The following is a 13,930-nucleotide window of genomic DNA, read 5'->3' as shown; positions in this document are numbered from 1 at the left end:
AAATACCTGTATGTCCCTATGCCATAAATGTCATGTATGTTGAGTATGTCATAAATGTCAATATGAATTGAAAATGGGGGACCCTGACGTAAACAAGACAAACGTCTTTCTCTGGTCTGCATCCCCTTAACAATTGTGTGTATTGAGCCGTACTGTATTGTACCCATTCTGCAATCTGTTAAATAAAGTTTTCATTCATTCATTCACCACCTGTACTACTGACACTGAAACAGTATCTAACCTCCACCACCTGTACTACTGACACTGAAACAGTATCTAACCTCCACCACCTGTATTACTGAGACTGAAAGAGTATCTAACCTCCACTACCTGTACTACTGACACTGAAACAGTATCTAACCTCCACAACCTGTACTACTGAAACAGTATCTAACCTCCACCACCTGTACTACTGACACTGAAACAGTATATAACCTCCACCACCTGTACTACTGAAACAGTATTTAACCTCCACCACCTGTACTGCATGGAGATTTGCAGCTTGAACTGAATCCAACTCTGATAAGATACTAAGCTTTGTCTAATTTGCCAGCATATTAGCTTTTATGTGAAAGTTAATGTGGAAGAGGGAAAAATCTAAAGGGGAATATAAAATGTAGAAAATTGCCGTCATACAAAATAATTGCGGTCGTCTCACTTAACACTTTCAGAGCCAGTGCTTAACCTTGATTTACCCGTTGAATGCCACCATCCACTTCAATGTTAGCTTAAAAACGCCTAATCTATGTTTTAAATTATGGCTATGTGTCTAATCTGCCCGTCGCTTATCAATGACTCGTTTTCCAGTCAACATTGTCGAAGCGGATTGTTTTTTTATCGGTTCATTTTCGTTTTATAGCATTTTGAAAAGCCCTCGTTTTCAAGGAAAATATAAAGATTCCATGATAAAAGACATTTACTGGAATATTCTAGAATACACAAAAACTTTGTAATTTTTCGGCCTATTTATGAATCGTTTTCAAATAAGAGCTAGATTATCGATAGTATATGTGTACGTATGCACGCTATAGAGGCGATCTGAAAAATCGATTCTCTTATTTCCTCATCAGCGATCGTGCACAAACAGCCACATCACACATAGGGCAAACGCTGAGATCTCAGCGAATACAACTCTGATTATCCCAAGACTGGTAAAATAGATTCCTTACCTCAGATCAGATGTTCTCCAAAAAGATCATTCCAATTCCTGATCGCCATTCCAAATATCGATCACGCTTATTGATTGAGTATTGGCTGCTGTAAATATATATTCCAGGCTGATTCCCGTCCCGCGATGACTTCCATGTTGATCAGACTTCTTACCAGCACAAGGAACCAGCTGGCTCCGCCCCTACATATCTACAGATCCCAGCGACTAAGTGTCTAAGCGACTGACCTGCAGTTACACAGGGATAGACGATAGGGGGCGCTTTTTTCCATTCTGAGCTCCTGTAGGGGCTGCTGTACCAATGGGAGACTCGGTTGATGAAATATGATTTCAGATCGCTAATAAAACAATAAAACGATATTTGTCGTCCGTGGCACTCAGTGGGGGGGCTAATAAAACGAGTTATGACGTCCCTGGCACTCAAAGTGTTAATTGCAATCACACGATTTATTCAGTTCTAGCAACAGCTTTTTATGAGACAAATGCCCTCATCAACTGCCCACAGTGGCGTCATGTATTCTTTTTAATGGAAAGGACTGATTAAAGGCATGCCGGCTACCTGCCCAAGACGTTAGTAGAATTTACTTCACCAGCAGCCACAGCCAACATGTATCCTCTAGCTCAGTGGTTCTCAACATGGGGACTGGGGACCCCCAAGCGTCCTTTTAGGGGGTTCCCGGGGGGAAATAGTCGCCACTGTTATCTTCTCACCTACAATACAGAATAGACAGCTATGGAATTCTGGACTTAACCATAACTAACGACAAAAACTCTCAGATGGGGGTCCCTGAAACAACATCTTATTGAATGGGGGTCTGCTGCCCAATGTGTATGAATTTTGGAGTCCATGACATGGAAGAAGGTGAGAGGCACTGGTCTAGCTGATGGCTGTTAATAGATATATGATACCCAGGCCCAACTGTAACAGTGTAATAGCTGTACATTGACAGACTTACCAGCCACAGTAAAATATACCAGCTGGTGGCTAGTGTTGATATATCCTGTTTTAAATCGGCATGGAAAACTAAAATCAGTGCAGTACCAACATTCAGTATACCAGTGCCCTAGCTGGTTCCTGGCTGTATTGTACTGTTACGCTTTGCTAGCTTCATGTCATAGGGGCGACAGTGGCTCAGGTCATTGATTCAGGCTCCAGCAGTGTGTTGAAGTGTCCTTGAGCAAGACACTTAACCTCTTAACTGCTCCCGATGAGCAGATTGGCACCTTGCATGGTTGCCTCCACTGTCTGTGTGTGAATGTGTGAGTGAATGGCTGAGTGTGAGGGACAAGTTGTAAAGCGATTTGGATAAAAGCTCATTATGAATGCAGACCATTCACCATATCACAGCTGTGCAAATGAACATAGAGTGAAATTAACTTTAGATCTCCTGGGCAATAATATGCTGTGTCATTTTATTTTACTTACTCATAACATTTTACAAGATTCTTTTTTTTGTATCTACTTTTTCTCCCCATTTTCAATTTTTCTCCCATCCCAATTTCGTATTATCCAATTCTACCCTCCCCTGTCTTGAACGTTGCTAGACCATGCCTCCCACTGGTCGGCTGTAGTGAGGACAGAAGCCTTGCATCACGTGTCCCCTCCGGTACACGAGGAGGCAGCCGTCGCATCTTTTCACCTGCACAGCGCGATCTCTCAACGGCGAGGAGTAACGCGTGGGAGGCTCACGCTGCCCCCGTACTTCCTCATTCTGCTGTACAGGCGCACCAACCGACCTGTAGGAGTCGCTGTCCACAACGTCCGATCCCCACCCACCGGCTTTCCCACCCCTAATACTGCCAATTGTATTAGTATGAACGACCAGCCAAGCCGGAAGCAACGCCGAGAGCTGGGCTCGAACCCAGCATCTCCTGCATTAGAGGCGAGCGCCTTGCCCACTGCGCCACTTAGCCGCCCCACATTTTACAAGATTCAAGAGTTTATTCATCACATACATACCAGCGCATACAGTGAAATGCGGTTGGCCATGCCCGCTACGATTGTGCAATAAAACAATAGTAATCGTAATAATAATAAAAAGATAACTAGAATAGACATGTTAATAAATCGCTTAAAGGCACTGGATCCTATGTACATTCCTATACAATGTGCAGTTTTTCTTCTATGTCCCTATGCTATACTTGCTGTTACTAACTACTATACTATGCAACAATCACAACAAGTTATTTTGTTGTGTCCTAATGCGGGCCACTTCAACACGGGAAATGGTCCAACTTCTCAAAATGGAGAGTCTGTTTTCTGGGCACCAACATGTTGAATCAAGTCAAGTCAAGTCAAGAGTTTTAATTGTCACGGCATACAGGTATACAATGAAATGCGGCTGGTCTTGCCCGCGACGATGTGCAATACAGTGGTACAACATATAATAGAATCCAATAAAATACAGTGGTACAACATATTAATAGAATCCAATAAAACAGTGCAATAAACAGGTACATGGTGTGCCATCTCGGTATCTGTACATTAGTATTTACAGAGCATATAGGACATGCTAGGTAGCTTTAGTAGTGCAATACACTGTTCCTGATGTTATACTACTTTAAGTGGCCTTTCCTCTGGCCATAAGTGTGCGTGTGTGCGGCATGAGTGTTAAAGTGGCTGCTAGTGTGTGAGCGTGCTCAGCGTGCGTGTCGTGTATGTGCTTGTGTGTGGATAGTTCAGTTTCTGTGTCTCTCAATGTTCATTGTTCAAGGCTCGGATGGCCTGGGGGAAGAAGCTTAGCCTAAGCCTCTCCGTCCTAGTAGCTGGAGTTCGCAGGCGTCTGCCTGACCTCAGCAGCTGGAACAGGCTGTTATTGGGGTGGTGGGGGTCTTTAATTATCCTGCAGGCTCTGGATTTGCACCTCTTGTTGTATAGAGCCTGCAGGGGAGGTAGCGCAATACCCGTGGTACGCTCGGCTGAGCGCACCACTCTCTGTAGGGCCTTCTTGTCCTGTGCCGTGCTGTTCCCATACCAGGCAGTGATGTTTCCGGTCAAGATGCTCTCTACAGCTCCTGAGTAGAAGGACTGGAGTATCTTCCCCGATACTCTGAACTTCCTTAACTGTCTCAGGTGGTAGAGGCGCTGCTTCGCTTTCTTTACTACTGTGTCTATGTGTGTTGACCATGTCAGGTCCTCTGAGATGTGGACCCCCAGGTACTTGAAGCTGCTCACCCTGTCCACGGTAGCCCCGTTAATCGTCAGTGGTGTGTGTGTCTCCTGCTGTCCTCTCCTATAATCCACGATCAGCTCCTTGGTTTTACCAATGTTCAGGAGCAGGCTGTTGTCCTGGCACCAACGTTCCAGTACCTCAACCTCCTCTCGGTAGGCCTTCTCGTCGTTGTCCGAGATCAGCCCCACCACCACCGTGTCGTCGGCGAACTTCACAATGGAGTTGGAGCTGAACTTGGCCGCACAGTCGTGTGTGTAGAGTGAGTACAGCAGGGGGCTTAGAACACAGCCCTGGGGGGACCCGATGCTCAGGGTGATGGTGTTGGAGGTCTGACCCCCCACCCTGACCGCCTGGGGTCTTTCACTCAGAAAGTCCAGTACCCAGGCGCTCTGGGCGGAGCTCAGGCCTAGCTCGATCAGCTTGTCCACCAGTCTGGTGGGGACTATGGTGTTGAACGCTGAGCTGTAGTCAATGAACAACAGTCTCACATAGCCCCCCTTCTGACGGTCAAGGTGGGAGAGAGTGCTGTGCAGTACCTGGGAGACTGCGTCATCAGTGGACCTGTTTGTCCTGTATGCAAATTGCATAGGGTCCATATCACTGGGGAGAGAGGCACAAATGTGGTCCTTGACCAGCCTCTCGAAACATTTCATGACCACAGAGGTGAGTGCCACCGGTCTGTAATCATTTGGACATGTTGGGGAGGGTTTCTTCGGTACAGGGATGATGGTAGACATCTTGAAGCAGGCAGGGACTACTGACTCCGCCAGGGATTGATTAAATATGGCGGTGAACACCGGGGCAAGCTGGTTTGTACAGGACTTAAGTATGCGTCCTGTTATACCATCTGGGCCTGCAGCCTTCCTGGTGTTCACCTGCATAAATGCTCTTCTCACACTGTGTTCCGACAACGAGAGAGTGCCCCCGCCCCCCCGCGGTTGCCCCCCCCCCCTCCACAACAGCCGGTGCGCCAGTGACGTCACTAGCCAGAGGGCTAGCGGCGACACTGTCTACACCGAACCGAGCGTAGAAGGAGAATCCAATGTGAAAAAAAAAAAAAATTTAACATTCTAATCATTCAACAGGCCAGAAAACAGAAATACCGGTACTGTTGAAATTTTGAGAAGTTGGACCATTTGAACAACTTTTTAGTGTAAGTGGCCCACATTTTATGTTTAAGTGATATAGAATGCTTCTGAGTAAGTAAAATTAAATGACACACTTCGGAAAGAGGAGATCTAAAGTCTATGTTGATTTGCCCGGCTGTGATATGAAGCCAGCAAAGTGTAGCTGTACATATGAGCTGAGAGCCAGTGGCCAGTACCCCTACCTGACTGTAAGAGTAATAGTTAATGCAGTGGCATGAGAGCCAGTGGCCAGTACCCCTACCTGACTGTAACAGTAATAGTTAATGCAGTGGAATGAGAGCCAGTGGCCAGTACCCCTACCTGACTGTAACAGAGTAATACCGTAATTCCGGGTCTCAAATACAAGCCGGGTCTCTATTAATGGCCGGGTGCGCTCTTGAGCTAAGCAATTATAAGCCGGCCTCCTAATACAAAACGTTGAAATGACCAGTGACTACCTGTAATTGCACTGTTTACTATTTCATACAGTACTTGGTTTCAATAAATGAACCCAGTACATTTTACTGGGTTCAAACTGACACAAAATGTTGATTTATTCATTATGATCCGTTTGAAAATGTGAAATATAGGCCTCCCTCTTATACAGGCCTCCTCCTAATACAAGCCTGGTACCCGCTACAGTTGAAACAAATACAAGCCGGGGTTACTATTAGAGGAATTACGGTAGTTAATGCAGTGGAATGAGAGCCAGCGGCCAGTACCCCTAGGCCTAACAAAAATAATGGTTTGTTTCTGGTTGCCGACCGACACTGCCGATTTAGGTGCAACCCAATATATTTTATGAGTTTAAAAAAAATCAGATTTATTTTTTTTGTTTTTTTTAGAATAAAGTTTCATAGAAATCTTAGTCAAACCTTTAGTATTATGGATATTAAACATGCTGGCAGAGTACATGCATCCATGTTGTTGTGAACATTTTAATTAAATAAAGAAATTCCCTATCCATAGTCGCCGTGGGAAAGAATAAAATTAAAAAATAAAATAAAATAAATTCCCTACCTACCCATGGCCTTAACTGACAACCAACAGGAAACAAACAATATTTTTTTTTATGCCCTACCTGACTGTAACAGTAATAGTTAATGCAGTGGAATGAGAGCCAGTGGCCAGTACCCCTACCTGACTGTAACAGTAATAGTTAATGCAGTGGAATGAGAGCCAGTGGCCAGTACCCCTACCTGACTGTAACAGTAATAGTTAATGCAGTGGCATGAGAGCTATTTGGCTGAAAGTCTCCTGTTGTTTCTCAGCTCTTCTCCCAGGGTCAGGCTGATGGTCTCTCTATTAGTGACTGGGGAGTATTTACACTAGATCTCGCAGATCTCTCTCTCTCTCCCCCCCCCCCACCCGATACCTCTACACACACACACCCTCCCCCTCCTCCCCTCACTCTTCCTCTTGAGATAAAGAAGTATTTGGAGCTGAAGCCTCTGGTGTTGGGAGGATCTGGGTGTTGAAAGCTTCAGGGGCCTGGGTTAGGGTTAAAGTTGGGGTTTGAGAGCTGGGTTGAGGTTAAAGGTAGGGTGCTGCCCCCTCCTTCTTCTCATTTAGATCAAGAAATATCTGGAACTGATCTTTTAGAATCAAGTTCTTTAATAGCCTCACAGTCGAGGCCAGTGGAATTTGTTTTTTTACGACATCGTGTAATAGTTTAGCTCTTCGTATATGAGTCTCTTGTCTCTCCCTCTAGTTAAAGCAGTATTTATGTATCCCCCCTCTCTCAGGGAGAGGAGCTAGGTTCCAGCAAGTTCATGTTAGGACTATAGGTAATTCAGAATTGGGCTAGTTAGAATTATTATTGCACCAATCTCTCTCTCTCTGTTTTTAAATGACTTCATAGACTGGCAATGTCACTCATTCAGTCTCACTCACGCGTTGTGCCATTCACTGTGCCATGTAATAAAAAAAAGTCAACCAACGAACTAGATTCTTGTATCGGATCTCCTCTCTGGTAAACAAGAATACCCTGAAGACTCTGGCAGGAGCACTCATTCAAGGGTACTACGACTATGCTTGCACCTCATGGTACCAAAGCACCTCAAAGGCGCTAAAAACCAAATTACAAACATCACAAAACAAATTGGTCAGACTACTACTTGACCTTACCCCCAGAACCCACCTCACCCCTGCCCACTTTGACAACCTAGGATGGCTTAGAGTAGACGACAGAGTATAGCAACTTGCAATGGGCCTGGTCTACAAGATACACTATACGACTAAGGTACTCATGTACATGTCAAAATACTTCCCAAAGGTCAGTGAATACCACAACCACTACACCAGAGGAAGCTCAACAAATCATGTTAAACCCAGATTCGGCTCAAACAAGGGACTAAACACGTTTCGCAATTATGCCACATCAATGTGGAACGCCCTACACAAAGCTGTAAAGGAATGTGAATCCCTACACACATTCAAAACTGCTCTTAAAGAGCACCTACGGGAGGCTGCAATTCGAAACTGGCCACCGTAAATGCCCAAACCCCCCACCACCTCCTAATAGACAGTCTCCTCCCCACTGCATGTTCTCTCCCCACCGTATGTATATTTCTCTCCCACCCACCCACCCCCTCCAAATGTACAGTCTCCTCCCCACCGTATGTATATATTCTCTCCCCACGTATGTATATTTCTCTCCCACCCACCCACCCCCTCCTAATGTACAATCCCCTCCCCATCATATGTATATACTCTGTCAGGATCTATGGGTAACAGTACTGTATATTTGAATATCGTATAGGTCACAAATGTATCGGTACTAAATACCTGTATGTCCCTATGCCATAAATGTCATGCATGTTGTGTATGTCATAAGTGTCTATGAATTGAAAATGGGGGACCCTGATGTAAACAAGACAAACGTCTTTCTCTGGTCTGCATCCCCTTAACAATTGTGTGTATTGAGCCATACTGTATTGTACCCATTCTGCAATCTGTTACATAAAGTTTTCATTCATTCATTCATTCATTCATTCATGGTTAGCCACTCTGCCCCTAGTGGTGGCTCACAGACATGACACTTTGTGTCCAACCAGTTCAATCCATGCATGAATGCTTCGCATCTATAGCCGTGTTTGCACCGAAACTACCAGGAACTCCTAACTCCAGAAACTGCATTACGCAGAACTTTTAAGTTCCTTCTGCCCATTGTTCTCTGTTTGCACCTTTGTGAAAAGATCTGTGAAGATTAGGCAACATATTCCAGTGATGTGTGAAAAAGGTCTAGACGTTCTAGCGTCTCATTAGAACATGGAAGGACAATTGTCTCTGATCAGATCTTTGTGATCACAGTTAAATGAACAGACCAATGTTCCCTGCATACTCTTTTGCCATATATTGGTCCTCGTTGAACAGAAACGTGCAAGAAACCGCACAATGCACTGACAACTGAGTCCAGTGACATGACTATTTTCAAACGAGGAACTACCGATCTTTAAATACTTGAGCTGCAAACATTTCACCTATCTATCTATCTATCTATCTATCTATCTATCTATCTATCCTAATTGTAACTAAGATTTGTTGAAAAAAACAATCACTTTTATGCATAGATCATTAGATTTATCAGTTTATAGGGTTCGTACGGGTGCTGGAAATCCTTGAAAATGCTTGTATTTCAATGTGGTGTTTTCAAGGTTTGAAATGTGCTTGAATTGTGTATAAAGTGCTGGAAAGTTATTGAAATTGTAATTGCACTGTATACTTTCATAATAAATCGCTATCTGACTTAATAGTTAGGTTTTTAGATAAACAAATACAATTTGGAGAGCGCCTAATTGCTTTCGCCTTTCACGCAAAATGAAGAGGAGTCCTCTCTCGAGCCACGCCACGCCCCCCCCCCCCCCCCCCGCCCCTCCTGAAAGCGTCCTTTAATCCCAGTAACGTTAGTGAGCTTATTATTATATATATTTTTTTAATGTTAGCATGAGCTAGCGTTGCCACAGACGGCTATGTTTATTGTTCATGTTGACAACGACAAGCGACACCATAAGGCGAGTTAATAAATTCACTCTGAAAATCTGCTCCGCTCTGATAAACTGACTCAGTCTTCGGTCAGAGCTTTTTGTGTGCACAACTTGAGTGCACTCGCTTTGACACACTGAAAGCCAATTTACCTTAAAACAAGTTTCGTTTAGCTAACACCATTATGCATTGGAGCTGTGGTTTCTCTGTGACTGATCAACATGGCTAACAAGCAAATCAATTCTTTCTATTTTAAGGAATGTTCTGTAGGATATGTCGGCAACATAAGAAGTAGCTGTTTGTGTGAAATAACAAGAGAGGAGACTAGAGCGTGTGTCAACTGTGCGTCTGTATTGCAACCAATAACATTACATGGGCATCATATAGCTTACATCCTGGTCCCTGCTCGGACGTACCAACTGAACACACCACTGTGGGGGGTTATATAAAAATTCTAGGTTGATTTGATTTTGTATACATTTTAAAGCTCAAGGAACTGATTGACTGCCTACCTCAAAGACTGTTCACTTATCTTGCACATTTTCAGTAAATATTTGATTGAAATTTAAGTTTTATCTGGTGATTATTTGAGTGATTGTTTCATATTGGCTCAGCCAGGTTATATAGGATGTCATGTCTACATAATTTTGGTTGTTTATAGCACAATAACATCTGATTTAATGTGATGGAAGAAGTGAAATTATCCTTTTGTGTAAATATTTAATTTATCACAGCCGCGTAAGATGCTGGAAAAGCTTGAAAAGGCACCTTGAAAATGCTTGAAAAGTGCTTGAATTTTGCTTTGGAAAAGGTGTAAGAACCGTAATAGCATTACACATTCACATTTCCTTATTGAAAGCAGATGACATTGGTGAAATGGACATTAAATGTCTCAATAATGTCTCACTTAAACTTCTGACGGCACAATATTGATTAACTTAAAGGAACACTCCAACATTTTGGGAAATTAGCATATTTGCCATCTACCCTGGAGTTAGACAAGAAGATACATACCTTTTTCTTCTCTGTGCATGCAGTAGGAGTAGGAAGACGTTGGGAACTAGGCTAAAGGAGGAACCTACTTCCAGTGACTAACACTAAGCTAGGCTAACGGTGCGCGTCTTCCTAATCCTATTGCATGCACAGAGAAGAAAAAGGTATGTATCTTAACACTCCAACATTTTGGGAACCCTGGAGTTTGACAAGAAGATGCATACCCTTTTCTTCTCTGTGCATGCAGTAGGAGTAGGAAGACGTTGGGAACTAGGCTAATGGAGGAACCTACTTCCAGTGACTGATGCTAAGCTAGGCTAACGGTGCGAGTCTTCCTACTCCTACTGCATGCACAGAGAAGAAAAAAGTATGTATCTTCTTGTCTTACTCCAGGGTAGATGGCAAATAAGCAAATTTCCCAAAATGTTGGAGTTTTCCTTTAAAGGATAACTCCACTATTTTGGGAAATTAGCTTATTTAACATCTTCCCTGGAGTTAGACAAGAAGATGCATACCTTTTTTGTCTCTGTGCGTGCATTTTAGCTTTGGGAATAGATGCTCCGTTAGCATAGCTTAGCTTCATCACTGGAAGTGAGGCAGGACAGTAGCCTTACAGTGCCTTACAGTGTATTGCAAGGTCTGACATTGACCAAACTTGATATGCATGACCTTGGTGGGCTCTAGGTCAACTCCTGAAAAGGGGGTCAATGTCAGACTTTGCAATCAAAAGTTAGGGGGCTAATAACCCTTGCCATAATTTCAGTGCGCCCCTAACTTTTGATTGCAAGGTCTGACATTGACCCCCTTTTCAGGAGTTGACCTAGAGCCCACCAAGGTCATGCATATCAAGTTTGGTCAATGTCAGACCTTGCAATACACTGTAAGGCACTGTAAGGCTACTGTCCTGCCTCACTTCCAGTGATGAAGCTAAGCTATGCTAACGGAGCATCTATTCCCAAAGCTAAAATGCACGCACAGAGACAAAAAAGGTATGCATCTTCTTGTCTAACTCCAGGGAAGATGTTAAATAAGCTAATTTCCCAAAATAGTGGAGTTATCCTTTAACTAATAGATTTGCGGGGGGGGGAATATTTTTAATGCATAGCTAAAAACAAAATTTGTGGTTCTGATTTTTAGAAATAGTTTGAAATGAAATGCTGCAAGTACTCTGATAATTCCGAATGTTCAGTGCCTGCAAGCACCCCCCCCCCCCCCCCCCCCCCCGAGCAGGGTCTTTTTGGGAGTAAAATAATCTCCCGGAACATAATGTTTAGACCCTGTTCCCTGCGGTGCAAACACACAGAGTTCCTGAACAATTCCATAGTTCCAGGGCTATGCATTGTCGTTTAATTTAGAATCTTGTCATGGGGAAGGTCCCGCAGTTTCAGAGACCTATCTCAAGCCCCGCCCTCTTTTCTTGATCCTCCAATCACAACTGTTGCTTCCCCCAACAGTTGTGATTGGAGGATCAAGGAAAAGGGAAGATATTTAGTTTATTATCTTGGCCCGTTTCAAAGCCCTATTATTGACTAACCAAGCCTCCTTATGAATACTCATATTGTTGACCGAGCCTCTTTATGGATACTCATATTGTCGACGGAGCCTCTTTATGGATACTCGTCAAGTGTCTGATAAATTAGTGCCAGCCTCCTTTTTAGCATTTGTTAGCCACACTAATGCAAGTCAAAAAAAAATAAACTACTACTACTACTAATGACGTATGAAACCATTACTCTCAAAATCACAAAATAGAAGACCTTTCACATAATGACATTCTTTGTTCTTACTATTTACTTTTGGAATCTCCAAAGATGGGTCTTGATTAGTGATCAATATGACAGGTTTCTAATAAAACAAATAAACAGGTTCCTCAAACTTCTCTTTAACACTTTGAGTGCCAGCCACGAGAAATCTCGTTAGTTCATGCCATGCGTTGAGTGCCAACCGACGAGAAATCTCGTTTTTAATCTAAATTTTTTTTATTATCGATTTCCATTCATTTTTCATCAATCTAGCCTCACGTTACCAGTGGGGATCTGTCTGAGCTCGAACAGGGAAAATACCGCCCCCTATCATCTCTCCGGATGGTATTGCTACGATTAGCCCTTTATGAAACATGCAACTGTTTTACCTGATGCTATTGCTGATCTGATTATGCTCCTTGCCACTGCACAAATGGCCTTCTGTATTTATATTTGAATTGTATGTTTTTTGTTTAATGCCCTGTTTTATGTTGAAACTTGTTGTGTGCCGTGTTGGTCAGGACTCCCTGGAAGAAGAGATCTTGTATCTCAATGGGACATTCCTGGATAAATAAAAAATAAAATAAATTGCACCCCATTGGATTGGACTGAATGAAATGGATGGGAAAAAAAGAGTCCGGATTCCACATTTTACTTGTCAGGCATGTAATCCGAGCCTATTGCAGTCATCGCCCACCATCAGAACAGCGTGGAATATGTCTTTCGACCACCCAGTGTTGGATCAATAAACGCGATCGATATTTGGAATGGCGATCAGGAATTGGAATAATCTTTTTGGAGAACATCTGATCTGAGTTAAGGAATAAATTGTACCAGTCTTGGGATAATCAGAGCTGTTTTCACCTATATATCAACGTGTCCCATATGTGTGTGTGTGGCTGTGAGTGTCTGTGTGCTGATCAGGAAATAAGATAATAGATTTTCAGCCCGCTTCTATAGCGTGCATAAGTACACATATACTATCGATAATCTAGCGTTTATTTGAAACCGATTCTTAAATAGGCCGAAAAATGACAACGTGTTTTGTATTTAAAAAACGAGCGTTTTTCAAAATGGTATAAAACGGAAATTAACCTATTTAAAAACGATCCGTTTCGACAATGTTGACTGCAAACAAGTCATTGATGAGCGACGGGCGTATTAGATACATAGCCATAATTTAAGATATAGTTTATGCGTTCGCAAATATGATCGCCCTCCATTGACTACAGCGTTGGCACTCAAGCGCCTATTTCTGGCACCCCCTGCTGGCACGGAAAGTGTTAACACATCCTGCGCCAAAAACAAGTTTACTCGTTATTGCCCGCCAATCTAATAACGCCAACAACGAGTTTACTCGTTTTTATGATCGTTATTTCCTTTATTCGCTATTGGCATTCATAATTCATCCAGGAAGGCTCCGGGAGCCAGCTGGACCCCGTCTGATATTTCAACGCCTCAATACCGCCGCCTGGTGGATTTCGGGCGAGTTGCACTCCACTCTAAACCGGATGTGGCGCTCTGTGCATCGGGGGAAATCCTCTGGCAGAGATATCTTGTTATGTTCATCAAGACAAACACTTGAGTGCATTTGATCGCTTTCGAGACGCAAGAATCAATATGCTTTCTGCGTTTATTGCGTCATACAAACGGAAAATGGATCTAGCAGATCGACGTCAAATAATTGGAAATCTTTTTCTCCAGACGCATTGGCCACAGGTAAGAGGAATCTAACGTTAATTC

General features: G+C 43.2%; 1 protein-coding gene across 1 annotated transcript in view; it reads left to right on the top strand.

The window, feature by feature from the left end:
• The window catches only part of arl15b (ADP-ribosylation factor-like 15b), a 160,520-nt gene that overhangs the window by 141,204 nt on the left and 5,386 nt on the right, over positions 1-13,930 (top strand). The window lies entirely within an intron of this gene.

The sequence above is a fragment of the Notolepis coatsorum genome (genome assembly GCF_963971535.1).
Source record: "Notolepis coatsorum genome assembly, chromosome: 11".
In the NCBI taxonomy this organism is placed as follows: domain Eukaryota; kingdom Metazoa; phylum Chordata; class Actinopteri; order Aulopiformes; family Paralepididae; genus Notolepis; species Notolepis coatsorum.
This window is presented reverse-complemented; position numbering and strand designations above follow the sequence as displayed.